This window comes from Mercurialis annua, linkage group LG4 (assembly GCF_937616625.2).
Source record: "Mercurialis annua linkage group LG4, ddMerAnnu1.2, whole genome shotgun sequence".
NCBI lineage: Eukaryota > Viridiplantae > Streptophyta > Magnoliopsida > Malpighiales > Euphorbiaceae > Mercurialis > Mercurialis annua.
In genome coordinates, this window is record NC_065573.1 from 21,865,500 (window position 1) to 21,876,086 (window position 10,587).

General features: G+C 27.5%; 1 long non-coding RNA gene across 1 annotated transcript; it reads right to left on the reverse strand.

The window, feature by feature from the left end:
- Positions 1-6,492: 6,492 nt before the first annotated feature.
- LOC126679099 (uncharacterized) lies at positions 6,493-8,587 on the reverse strand. The gene is made up of 4 exons (XR_007640813.2): positions 8,518-8,587; positions 8,359-8,422; positions 7,099-7,172; positions 6,493-6,697 (listed from the first exon to the last, which is right to left on the reverse strand). It is a non-coding gene; the product is annotated as an uncharacterized LOC126679099 (long non-coding RNA).
- Between the last annotated feature and the right edge of the window lie 2,000 nt (positions 8,588-10,587).

Below are 10,587 nucleotides of genomic sequence, written 5' to 3' on the forward strand. Positions count from 1 at the left end.
GTCGACAACTCTATTGGGACGGAGGGAGTAATTAAAAAAATTTCTATCATAAATGCTTATTAACCTATTGCAAATATACTACTCCCTCCGTCTCAATCGAGTTGTCCACTTTATCTTTATCACAAAATTTAAGAAAAATAATAATTATATATGGGTTTTGTAAAATTTTCTATAATTTACTTGTTATACCCTTATTTAATATATGGTCCATTTTCAATTTAATTTATTAGTGGGATTTAAATAGAGATAGAATAGAAAGATTGGTTTTTAAAATTGTTACTTTTTGAAAGTGGACAAGAGTTTTGAGACAATTTTTTTTGACAAAGTGGACAACTCTACTGGAACAAAGGGAGTATAATACAACCAATGAATGAGATAAATACTCGTTCAAATCTGGTTGACTGTGTAAATGTTATATTTTAATTGATAATTTTAATTTATAAAATATTATTTTTTATGAAAATCAAATATTAATTTTTTGTTTCATCTTCACGTGTTTCCAAAAAAAATGCTCTAAAAAATGCATTATATTTGATTAAAATAATATTTTTGCCAGTATAAAAAAAGTGATTATTTTTTTATTTTGACATCTTAAATTATAGGTACTTTCTATATTTGATAAACAACTTAAAAATTCAAAGTTTTATAAATTCCTAATCAATATGTGTAGTTCGCCTCGAATGAGTTAATAACTTCACCTTCCAATACAAAATTAATCAATAAATAAATTAATTATTAATATGGAATATTATGGAGTATTATTTATATATCTAAAATTATAAAAGAATCAAATTAAAAAATGAATAATATTTTTAACAGTTTAATCAAATCAACGCTTAATTTGACTGGTTTAATTATTATTTTATAATTTTTGTATATTAAGTTAATTCGTCGACTCGATTAAAGAAATAAATAATTAAATTAGATATAACAAAATCAATCAATTTTCAACTGGACCAACCGTGTCCTTGTCTTTAATTCGCCAATGGAAGAGAAATCATCTTATACTTTTTCTGATTTTGCAGATATGTGACCATGTTAGATTCATCCAAATGTAAGCAAATTATAAATATCTCTCTAAAAGTTTGACCATGTTAGGTGTCTATGATTTTTTTAGAGATTCTTTGCTTTGTAAAATGAAAATAAAGGGTTAGTTCAAAATTTAAAAGGTAAAATTCAAGCAATAGTTTATAAACACAAATACCCAATTGATCATCTGTAAATCACATGACTTGAGTTTGAAATTGCATTAAGTTTAGAGAAAAATTGCATTAAGTCTTTATTCACAAGACTCATTTCCATTTTATAAAGAAATTAAAACTAAATTGCTATTTGATTTGCTAAGATTCTCTTCAAGACTCAAGTGAAGTTAAATTGCATTAAAAAATTATTTCGTTTCTCAAAGGATTGTAGTTAAGTAATACATGATTCTATTTGGAAAAAGAACTCATTTTGTTTTTAGAGAATCAACCAATAATAATGTTTAGAAAAAAACTTAGTATCTTTGTAATTTCATAAATCCATCTGGTAGAACTACTTACAGAATTAGATATCCATCTGATTTGTTTAAATCCAACCTGCTTGTACTGCGTTTAAATACTCATTTTTCATAAGTCTAACATGGAATTGATTCCGTATTAAATTTTTTTATTTTATGTGTAGATTTAAAAATGGATTTTTGATTTATTTTCTATATAGTTTTTTAAAAAATTATGTCTGAATCTGTATAAAGATAATAAATATACTGAATTTAAATATTTAAAATGTTAATTTTCACTTATAGTTCTTAATTTTTTTTCACTCTTACTAAAATCTTTAAACTTCAATTTATAATCAGAAAATTTATGATTTTTCTTCTCTCTTCCACCAAAGTCTTTAAATTTCATTTTGTAACAAAAAACCTCTTATAATTCATTAAACATTCACAAAAATCTGTTCATCTATTTTTTAATATGAATTTAGGCTTATATGGCTGTTAAATTGTTATGAAAAACATAATAAAATATATTTTAATCTTATATCCTAATTATATTTTAAATATTATAAAATATTAATTAGATTGTTTCACTATCTTGTATTTTTAAAAAAGTACACAACTACAAAAAATCAAAATCTCATTTCTATAAAAAAAATTATTAATTAATTGTTTTATTTTTATAATTACAAACAATAGAATGATACTTTAATTTTTGTACTAAATTTTATATTTTTTATAATTATAAATATATACAATAATACTTTTATTTTTGTATTAAATTTTACTTTAATTTCTTTTTTAATTTTTTTTTATATATATATATATATGTGTGTGTGTGTGTGTGTGTGTGTGTGTGTGTGTGTGTGTGTGTGTGTGTAAAAATATAAGTAAAATTCAGTACAAAACTAGAAGTATTATTGTATATATTTATATTTATAAAAATAAAAAATTAATTAAAGATATTTTTAATAGAAATTAATTTTTAATTGTTTTATAATTGTGTATATTTAATTAATAATACAAGATGTTAAAATAATCTAATTAAATATTTTATAATAATTAAATTAATAATTAGAATACAAGATTAAATTAATAAAAAATTATGAAAAAACTTTTTTTTTCTTTTGCCTTTCTTATGTTTTTAGTAACGTTTTAGGTTTCACATAAGCCTCAATTAGCAATAAAAATAGATATATTTTATTTTATAAAAATTTAGTGAAACATTAAAGATATTATAAATTAAAACTTAAGGACTTTAATAAAAGAGAAAAAAAATCAGAAACTTTTTTCTTATGAATTAAAGTTTAAGAATTTTAATGAAAGAGAGGAAAAGAGTGGGGGATTATGGATGAAAATTACCTTATTTAAAAGAGGAAATTACACGGAGCACCATTAAACACTAAAATAATCTCACAATTACGGACACGCATATCTCGCTGCAAATATACGACAGTCTTCTTTTTCCTTTTCTTTTCACGTTTTTATTTTATGTCTCTACCATTTTATATATTAAAATTTTCGACTTCTTCTTCTTAGAATATGTAAGGCGCTGTTTTTACCATCTTGACAATTTGTTCGAACAGATACCTCCTATGGGTTTGTTGTACCCAATTTTTTTAGTTCCAAATGTTTATCATCCACAGCAATCGTTGCCATCCCTTTTGTCGCCATTTTCACCGTCCTCATCGCCATCTTCGTCTTCGCCGCCATCCTCAATGTCATCGCTAAATTAGGTATATGTCTGTCTTTTTAAATAACTGTACATTTGTTGGTTTGAATTGTTTGCAAGATGATTGATCAAACATTCACTAATTTATATGTAATTTCAATCTAAATGAAGGACGAATGTGCTGAGTCCAACATTGAAGTTGTTCTATTCTTTTCAAACTAATATCAGTTATTTAGCTTATGCATATCTATTGTTTGACATAAAGAGACTCTTGTTCTTAGAGTGTAATAATTGGTGGGTTTGCTAAAGTTAGTGAATATATATTCTAAGTGGGGAAATATTATTCATGAATAGAAATATAAGTTGCGATGATGCCTGAACCTTGGTGTGTGTATATGTTTTCTTTCTTATGTTTATCAGTTATTATGTATATAGCTTTACAAGAAGGACTGTTATCTATTTTAGTTTTATAAATTCTGCAGTTGTTTAGTGAACTGTTACTGAACTTACAATAAACTACAAGTTAGATTTATGTTAGTTTAAACTGAGATTTACCTGAATGTAGTTTGTTTTGTTAAATTTATGTGTAGAATAGAAACCTACAAATAATGCACATTGTTTGAAGTAAATTGATAGTAGATCGTAAGTAAATACAATAAAGTTTGTAATCTTGCGATTCTAATATATATTGTATTTGAATTTATGCTGCATTCTTTGTTGAATATCCGGATGGCTCTGGTATGTTTTTTAATGCATAGTGGCCATAGTGGCTATATTTCTTGAAGCTAACTTTTGATTTTAATTATGACTATGGTTGTTGGATTGGGTTGGTAGAGTTTATTTTTTCTTCCTTTGATAATGATATATCATATTGGTGATTTATGTTCATTAGATTATCTAATTGGTAGTATTTTCCATTGTTCGGAAAACACATTGGTCGTTGGATTATGTTGGTAGAGATCATTTATCTTCACCATGCACAGGTTCATTGGAAGAAAAATGGAGTCCCCGTGTCGAACGAGAAAAATTAAAACCGTGATGTTTTGTGATTTTATTTTGTAATTTATGATTGTAATGATTTTGTTGTTGGTTTACCAACGGTTTACTAATAGTTAACCAATAATTTTAATTTTAATAATACCGTTAGTAAATTTATAATTATTCTTTGATGATGCTCTTGTTTTTTTTATGTATTTTTTTTTCACTTGTGTATCTGTAATGGTTTTGTTGTTGGTTAACTAATGGTTTACTAATATGGGAACATGAAGATGACTGAAAATATTGAGAGTGGCGAAGAGGTTGAAGTTAAGAACACGAATGCGGAAGCAAGAAAGGTAAAAATGAAGAAAAAAATTTTAAACTTATGATTGTCTAGTATATGAGTTTTCAGTATCAGTTGTTTGTTTGGATTATTTTATTGTATAGGATTGTTTTCTAAACCTATGAATATTGACTGTTATTTTTGTTTAGTTTTATAAATTTAGTATCTATTTAGTACATTTTTAGTTAACTAGTAGTAAATTATACTTTAGTACATACTTTACTTTATTACAAATTATCGGTAAATATTTGATAATCTAATAGTAATCTTCTGATATATAATTTGATAAACTTTTATATAATATACTAGTAATTATAGTAATTGTCTAATGATTATTATTATTTTTGTGTTATCTGATGGTAACCATTCAGTAACTATTTAGCAAACCTTTGGTTACCATATATGAATTTATTTTACTTTTTAAAGTTTTTTGATTTTTAATAATAGTAATATTGTTAAACTTTTAGGTAAACTATTAAAATATTTGAATTTTGAGTAAAATAAATTTTATTGGTCAAATTTGGATATAAAAATTGTGTTTTTATTGTTGGTGGATTGTTTATTTGGTTAGCAATGGATAACCATTTAGTAAATTATAAAAAATCTATTATCAAATTTATTGTGAAAGTATAAGTAACCTATTGGCATACCATTAATAACTCTTTAGTATGTCATTAGTAAGCTTAAATTGAGAGTATGCATTATCTAATGTTAATCTATTGGTAATTTATCGTCAAATTATAGAAAACGGATTGGTATACTATTAGTAAAATTTCAGTAATCTATTAATAAAGTTACAATGAGAGTATGAGTTACCTATTGATTTACCACTGGTAACTGTTTAGTAACCTATTAACAAATTTTACAGTATTAGTATTTGTAACCTATTAACAAACAGTTACCAAAGGTACACCATTGGTAATCCTTTATCCTTGTTGCAGAATAATATGTCAATGAAATTTATTACAAATCTAAAAGAAATGAATTTTTAAATTGTTCATGAAAAATAACATTCTATTTATATTTATTTTGGTTGATTTCGACACGTCTTCCTGTTATGTCCTTTTTTCCCACATCTTATACACTTATTTGTACTTTATGTCTTCAATGATGCATTTATTCTTCTTTTCCTTGGTCTCCCTGGTGTTATCTTTGCTATTGATGGAAGAATTCAATTCTCTCAACTTCAACAGGTATATCCCAATTGTTTTGACTAGGCATTGGATTCACAACTAACTGTATACCAAATATATCAAGAAAAAAGCACGAGTATATATATATATATATATATATATATATATATATATATATATATATATATATATATATATATATATATATATATATATATATATATATATATATATAAATGAAATAGTAAAAAGAGTTAACTAATTGTATACCAAATAGTTACTGAGAGTTTACCTTATAACATGCAGTCTACATACAGAATCACTCATCAAATCTTTCAATTCACCTAATTTAAGAAAACCGAGTCTCTAAGAGTATAGATAAATTTTAATTTTAAATGCTGAATATGTAACACAATGTTAATTTTTTTTGCAAAATATAGAACTACTAGTAAACTAACAATACAATGATCATTGCAAAATATTGTGCCTCTAAAAAAGAAATAATTGTTTTCATATCAGCTTCTAAATTCTCAAAAGTTGAAATTAACTCATACACATATATTTAACATATTCAAACTGACAGAAAACTTTTAGTAAACTAATAATACATACTTGATCAGAAATCTAATTGAAGCATCTTCAAAATCAATCAAAACCTAAATTGAAGTAAATTTGAACAAATTCCAGCTAAATTAACACAATTGAGTTAAATTAATTGTCACGACCCAATTTCATGGATCGTGACCGGCGCTAGGTTATGGGTATGGTTGTACCAAAACCCGTAGCAAGCCTTGCGGAAAACCACCAATCATATAAATCTGCAGAAAATCCAATGCTCGGGGGCAACCGAGACTCCAACTTAAAACTATCAGTTTAAATATAAGTACTTCCATTAAATAAAAATAAGTAGAGTTAAACAATAGTAATGCCAAAGCATAAAATAAAGTCAGTCAGACAAATCCGACAAACAGACTAGAATAATATAGACTTCTAGTTTACTACTGCGGTCTAAAAAAAGGTAGTTTGACAATTTATTAAAAGAAAATAAACCTCCGAGGAATAAAGATTCGGAGTGGACCAGCTTTCAAATCATAAACCTGGAAAATTTGGGAAAACAACGGGGTCAGATATACTGAGATGAGTTCGCAATACTATTTACATTTATTAAGTTTAAAACCCTTAAATCAAAACAGTTTATATTAATATAGTATGATTATGGAATAACAGTATTGAAATGATCCCAGCGTAAGTATGACATAGCATACTGAAAAATAAACCCAGAGTGGACGGGAACTAATCCTCGTCAAATTACCAGCGTAAGCGAGACCACAGTCTGCCGATCCCAGAATATATACCGGTGCACACAGTCTCGATACAAGCCTATCGAGTAGCTCGTTTCAATCCAGATCCATAATCGCTTAAAACAGTTCAAAAACATTTATAATACTAAAATAAAATGCGGTACTTAATAAAGCGGTAAATAGCACTACAAACTCACTGCTTGCTTATCCACGTGAATCTTGGCAAACAGCTAACCCTGCGTAGACTCCAAAGCACGAGCAGTCGACGGGTCTAAAACATTATACGAGTTAAAATTCGAACAAGCCCTAACTCTAAGAATACTAGACACCACATAGGACTAGCATCTCGAACACAACAAAAGAATCAACCAAGGTGACCAAGTACAACCAATGTATATCCAAAATATTTCATTCAAACCAAATAACAAAGTTAGGCAAATTAAGTTAGGTGAGTTCTTATTTTTGAAACAAAACCAAAGTCCTTTCATAACTTAAATACTTTATTTAAAATTGAAAGATTTCCCAAAGTAGTGTGTTAGCCTTAACTGCAGTATAGCTCAACATCACATGTCGGGAGACCACGTCTAACCCGACTCATACATAAACCAAAGTTAAAACCAAAGTCTTAAATCAAACCTTAAATGAAACCAAAGTTATTTTAATAAGAACTCATACCTTAACTTAATAATGCCAAAACATAATTTAGCCAAATAAGCTTGCCAACACTTGACAAGTAACACCCAAGGTACACTTGAATATATCACCTTAAATAGAATCAATAAGATTCAACATATTTCAAGTATCAACTTGAAACTAAAATAACTTAACTAAACATAATACGCTTACCCCTTACATGCCTTTAATCAATTACTTAACCCATGTTAACCACAATCTAGAATAAGGCTAACATCCTTTTAATATGTTTAAACCACTTTTAAAACATAGTTTTCAGCCTCTTATATTTACCAAAAACCATCTTAAATATGCCTTAAACATTTGACCAAAATGTTGGTTAACCATTTAAATCCAATCTTCCCCAAAGTAGCACTACAGTTACTTAAAATCAATGTTAAAGTAATTTCCAGAAAATAAGTCATTTTAAAACAGCGATTTAATCTTTGTAAAACGTTAATTAGCCTATGATTTAACCTTAGCCAATGTATCACAAACCCCCCAAAAAATTAGTTGTTAACTAACAACCTATAATCATCCTATAGTGGATTTCCAGAATTTCAATTCAAAATATTGCCCAATGTATTAATCCTCCAATTAACTCAACCAAATCAATCCACCCAAAGTACAATTGACAAGAACAAGCCAATCGCAACACTAATCATTATATACAGATTTTTATATTGCAACCAAACAGAAATTAACAAGCCAAACACCCTAGGTATGGATTCATACAATCATTTAGCAATCTCTACACATTTAAACAATGGATTAGAGCCACTAACCTCTTGGAACAGATTAAGAACGATTCAATATAGAAAACCCAGAAAATATTTGATTAGAACAAACCTACAATCAACCAAACACTATAACTAATTAATCCAAATCGATGGGACAAAGAAATCAATGAATTAAACGACAAGGGATAGGTTTAGAACACTTACTGAATGTCTAAATCACCAAGGAAAGGTAGGAAATCAGTTGGGAATGAGTTAGAATCGTGTTTAGGGTTTTAGGAAAAAGTGGGGGCTGATTAGGTTTCAGAAACGGGCTTTTATAAGCTTTCCCGTTGTGAACCGGTTCACTGGCCGGTTCTACTGGGCAGAACCGGTCAATGAACCGGCCATGCCAAAAGTGAGCCGGCCCTCTGGCCGGTTCTATTGGGTAGAACCGGTCAGAGAACCGGTTTACCCTCTGCTCAGTAAAACTGAGCAAACCGGACCTCCAAACCGGTTCTACTCAGTAGGTCCGGTCCTAGGTCCAGTCAAGGCCTTAAAACCGACTTAAAACATGTCCGAACACGTCCCGAAAGCTACGATACGATCCGCCAATCGCACACACAAGTGTGAACCAAACCGACACCAAAACACATGCACAAACCGAAGTTAAAACACGGCTAGTGTTCAACCTAAACCGAATATTATACGGTCAACCAACCTTCGAATCGAGTCAGAAAAATACGGGGTATTACATTAATACTGTTATTTAGCTAAATTTAAAATCATGACTGCAATTGAAAGTAAACACAACTGCGATTGATTACACTCACCAGAATCGTTTGGAAAACCCATGCCGTTGTGATTCTTCACTTTTTTTTGAGTTTCTGATTGATTATCCCCTTTTTTGCTGAAATTTGATTGATTTTTATGAACTGTGATTGATCGATGCTCTGTTATTTGATTGATTGTGTTAGAACTGTGATTAATTGGAGTTTTGAGAGAAATCGTTCTCTGGATTTGAGAGAAATTTGATGAAATTTCTGATTATGCTTTTGATTTGAGTTTGTTTTTTATTTAAGGGAATCATATTTATCTAAACTAGGAAATATAAAGAAACTCGGTCAAATCATATATTTTAGTTAATTTCAGTCAACAAGTACTCGTGAGATTATTTTGCTATTTTGTATACATTTGTCTAAAAATTCCTATTTAAAACAACAAAATGTAATTGGATCCGGTTTGAATCCACTTAAACCCAGCCCATTTACATATATATATGCTGGACAGAATTCTGTGAACTTAATTTAGAGAGACAGGCTACGGATGTGGACATGGGCATGGGCATGGCACGTTTTGAGCTAATTTATGGGAATGAAGTAGGAATAATTATAAAACTATTTTAAAAAATCACTTTATTTATAAAAATATACTTATTTTGTCAAATTAATTTTATATAAAAATTAATTTTTTACATAATTTATATAATTTTTTTACTATAAAAAATATTTATTTGATACATATTTAAAACATATTTAATATATTATCAATATATCTCTTTTGATACAGTACGTATAAAGTGAAAATCTATTTTATATTTTTATATATTTTAGATATTAAGTGTAATTTTTTTAAAAAGTACATATTTTAGTATTTCTTTCCGTTTTCAATTTTTTTTTATAATTTTCCCAATAAAGTATTATGTGGTATGTGTTTAGAAAAATTATAACATACAACATACTAGAATAATTTTTGAAAAAATACTTGACCGTCTTTTACATTAGATATTATTTGATTAATTTTTTTTAAAATACTTATAAAAATATTATTACTATCTTCAGAGTAATATATTTTTTCTTCGCAGCAGTAGTGTGACACTGGGATATGGAGGTATGTGGTTGAGAATAGAGGTGGCAATTTTCACCCATACCCATTTACCCACCCATATCCACCTATACCCACCCATTATATAAAGAATATGAGTTATAAAAGGGTAGTTATATGTTAAATGGGTAGGAAATGGGTAAAATCTTCCAACCCATTAAAATAAGGGTTATAAAAGGGTTTGACATTGGTACCCACACTCTATCCATAATACTTCAATAAGTAAAATTGGTTAAATGACACATGTCAATTTAAGAGTATTTGAGTTTTTTTAGAATATCAAATAAATTTTAAATTTCAAAATCAATATTTAAAAGTCATAATGAACCAAAATATTTTTTTTCGAAAATAATTTTTTTTTTTCAGAAATTTTTTTTCGGAAATTTTTTTTTTTTCAGAATTTTTTTTTTCCAG